Below are 4,353 nucleotides of genomic sequence, written 5' to 3' on the forward strand. Positions count from 1 at the left end.
TTAATACAAAGAAGGGGCACCTGGATGGCTCAGTGGTTGAATGTCTGCCTTTGCTCAGGTCATGATCCCAGGGTCCTGGGATCAGGTTCTGCAACATGCTCCCTGCGGGGAGCTTGCTTCTTCCTCTGCCTATGTCTCTGCCTCTCTCTGTGTGTCTCTCATGAATAAATAAAACCTAAAATAATTAATACGAAGAAAAAATAGAAAATAAACCTCAGATTTCATCAAACTCAATGAATTCCAAGATTAACATGTTGTGTGTACTGTCTATTGACATCCTGTGACCTCGTGATTTGAAATATTCTTTAGGAACTTCTTGCCTAGGCTATATAGGTAAGGATCTAAAGCCTAAATGATAGTTAAAGAAGTAAAGTAAAATTAATATTTTAATTCAAATGGAAGTGATATGAATAAATAGGCAGCTTGTGAAAAATTCATTTGGTTATGATGAGAGAATTATGTTCACTGGCCCAGTCATTTTGTTGTTTAACTCACAGAGGATCTTGTTGCCTTCAGGCCCTGTAGGGGACCCACCTTTGAAGACTGAGAGTTATGTACCACACTTCTCTAGGAAATCAACAGGGTCATATTCTGGCTTACTTGAAAGATCCACCTTTTTGTGTCATTTCCAATAAATCCCCACTAAGCTCTGGGAAACACTGCTCTATTCTATAGAAATTTGACTTCAGGCAGCAAAAACAGTTATAGCTTAAATTTCTGCCTACATGTTTTATTATAGATTTGCTGGTTTGTTTGTTTGTTTGTTTGTTTGTATATTTGTTTGTTTATTGTGCTTAACTATACCTCCGTGAGAGCAAGCCTTTGATATTCACATCAAGTTTGAAGCCAGGGTCATAGTGATAAAAAAAAAAAAAATCCAATGAATGAAGAATACATTTTTTTCCTTACTCATTTCTGTACCTCTGCCCAAACCACAATTTTCTGTCAGTTGCCTTATAAGTTCATAAATATCTCCAGTAACTGAACAGCACAACTCCCTTATAAAATGTTGCAAAGCAACAAATACATGTATCCAATGCTTAATGTTAACATTGAACAGAGTGTATAGCCAGCCAGTCCTCAAAGAGGTGAAGCAGGACTCTCTAGTTCTTAAGTGTGAATTGTGTACAATGGCTTCCTTCCAAATAATATATTATGGAAAGGACACAAGTTTTAACTAGAGAAACTTGACAAACACTACCTCAGCCAGGTGATCAAAGTCAACATCAACAGTGAAAAGTCATGGTGATAGTTTATCCCTTTATGTGATCTGTTAAGAATGACATGTTACCTCTGTGATCTTCCTCTCCCAAACCATAATCCTGTTCTAGTCATGAGAAAAACACCAGTAAATCCCAACTGAGAGACATCCTACAAATTACTGGACCAAAAGTCCTCAAAACCCCATCAAGGTCAGCAAAACAAAGAAAGTCTGAGAAACTGTGAGAGCCAAGAGGCGCCTAAGGAGACATGATGACTAAATGTCACATGATAACCTCGGTGGAACAGAGAAGGGAAATCTGAATCAAGTATAGACTTTATTTAATAATAATGTATCAATATTGGTTCATTAATTTTAACAAATATACCACACTAATATTGTAAGGAGATAATAAGGGAAACTAGGTGTAGGGTATGTGGGAACTCTCTATTCATTGTAATTTATTCTAAAAATAAAAGATCTTCACCTCACATTAATCCAGAGAAGAGAGGGGAGAAATGCAATCAGCAAATACCAAACAATGTCATTTCAATAGATTTGAATCTATTCCCTACTCTACCCCAGTGGAGAAGCAAATCAACACCTGTGATCCATCAAAGGGATAATGCATGCCTTCTTCACAGGGAGAGTGAATAAAGTGTGTGGCGGGAGGCCAGGACCCTTAATCTTGTGGAGGCTGCTGCACGTGGCTATAAGAGGAGCATTCCCCACCATAAGGTGTCCTCTCTACATTGCCTGTCCTAGCAGCACCAAAATACTGTTGTTTTTTCCAAGTTTATGATATATTGCCACAGGTTTTAACCCCCTAAGAGCTCACAGTTTCCAACTTTCAGCAATGACTTTGCACTCAGCTAATTTTTGTACTTTGTGATTTAACATTCAGAAAGGGTCTGTCCTTGCTATTAGATTTTTATTTCACACCTCAAATCCTCCAATACTTGGGTTTATACTGCCTGACTTACTCAAGTTTCTTATTTCCCAGAATTGTTGTGCTGCAAGATTCTTCCTTCTTTACAATGGTCTATCTCTTCACTGAGTTATCCTCTGTCTTCAAGTCTTCCTTGTCCTTGACTAATTTAAATTATGAAACAAATCCGCAACACTTCAAAGGAATCTTTTCACATCAGCCAAGATTGTTCACCAGCCAAGAAAGCCTTGGGGCAACCAGGTTACCTATTAAATCTTGATGAAGATCAGTGAGATCTAGAATTTGCTTCCTTCTGTTGGGTAACTTATAAATGTAGCAATAATATTGTGTATCCTAAATTCATTACTAGTTATGGGCATATTACATATTTTATTTTGGAATGTGTTGTATACTCATTTACAGAAAAAGAATTCCAAAGCCTGCCATCAAATCCTCCTCTATGTCACTTGACATAGAGGCACTAAAAACAATTGCAACAGCTGGATATATCCTACGATCAAGAGCCATACACTTTATATAGAAACTGAGAATTTAAAAAGTTTAAAACAGTTAAATAGAAACTGAGAATTTAAAAAGTTTAAAACAGTTAAATCAACCAACCTTAAAATAAGTTAAAAATAAATAGTTGCTTAAACTGTCAACCAAAATCATGATTTCTATTAGAGAAAGACAGTATGAGGAAGTTTGATCTGTGACCCTAACTTAAAGAAACCCATCTGTTAATGATATCAATCAAAAGTAGTACAAATACCATATGATTACACTCATAAATAGAATGTGGAAAAAAAGAATATATAAACAAAAAGCAAAATCATAACTAAAAATACAGAGAACAAACTGATGGTTGCCAGAGCAGAGAAGGGCATTGGGCAAAACAGGGAAAGGGGAAAGGGCCTCCAGTTATGAGTTAGTCATGGGAATAAAAAGCAGAGCATAAAGCATACAGTCAATGATAATGTAATAGTGCTGTAATGGGACAGATGGCAGCTATACTTGTGGTGAACATAGCATAATGTACGAATTTGTCAAATCACTAAGTCGTACACCTGATACTAATGTAGCATTTCATATCAACTATATTCAAATAAGAAAATTTTTTTAAAAAATCAAAGTAGATGGCTCCAGTCATCCAGGGTGGTGGAAGGAAGGAAGGCTTAGGGGAAAAAAGTAGCCCCCAGCCCTGCTGTCATGGAGAAGCAGGAGGTTAAGAAAGTGGTCAATCCCCTGTTTGAGAAAAGGCCCAAGAATTTTGGCATCAGACAGAATTTCTGGCCCAAAAGGGACCTCGTCCACTTTGTCAAATGGCCCCTTTACATCTGGCTGCTGTGGCAAAGGGCTATTCTCTCTATATATCAAAAAGTGCCTCCTGAGATGACCAGTTCTCCAAGGTCCTAGACCACCAAACAGCTACTCAACTGCTTACGCTGGCCCACAAATACAGACCAGAGACCAAGCAGGTGAAGAAGCAGAGATTGTTGCTCCAGGCTGAAAAGAAAGCTGCCAGCAAAGGGGATGTCCCCACTAAGAGGCTGCCTGTCCTTCGAGCTAGGGTTAATAGTGTCACCACCTTGGTGGAAAATGAGCAGCTCAGCTGGTAGTGATTGCACATGTTGTGGATCTCAATGAGCTGGCTGTCTTCCTGCCTGTCCTATGTCATAAGGTGGGAGTTCCCTACTGCATTATCAAGGAGAAGGCCAAACAGGGGTGTCTGGTCCACAGGAAGATCTGCACCATTATCATTTTCACACAGCTTAACTTGGAAGACAAAGGAACTCTGGCTAGGTAGGTAGAAACCATCAGGACCAAATACAATGACGGATACAATGAGATCTGCCATCACTGGGGAGGCAATGTCCTAAATCCAAAGACAGCAGCTCAAATTGCCAAGGAGGAAAAGGCAACGGCTAAAGAACTGGCTACCAAACTGGGCTAATTGTGTGTTGTTGAATTTTCTGTACATAAAAGTCATAAAAAGTTCTCTTTGAAAAAAATCAAAGTGGGACAAAAAAGATGCATTGTGTGTGTGTGTGTGTGTGTGTGAGTGCAGATAAACCGAGATTGCTTATTTGAAATAGATGTGTTTCTAGTTATTCTTTGAAAATTTCTTTTAGTTCAATTTTCAAAAATGAGTAACAAAAATGTGTAAGATATATCTGGACAATCTCTAATTTTATGATCTTTGTTTTTTGAAAGATTATAATAT

At 38.1% G+C, this 4,353-nt stretch overlaps 1 pseudogene; it reads left to right on the plus strand.

Annotated features, from left to right (window-relative positions):
* Positions 1–2,305: 2,305 nt before the first annotated feature.
* On the plus strand, positions 2,306–4,083 carry LOC140636402 (large ribosomal subunit protein eL8 pseudogene; annotated as a pseudogene).
* Positions 4,084–4,353: the final 270 nt, after the last annotated feature.

The sequence above is a fragment of the Canis lupus genome, chromosome 7 (assembly GCF_048164855.1).
Source record: "Canis lupus baileyi chromosome 7, mCanLup2.hap1, whole genome shotgun sequence".
In the NCBI taxonomy this organism is placed as follows: Eukaryota; Metazoa; Chordata; class Mammalia; order Carnivora; family Canidae; genus Canis; species Canis lupus.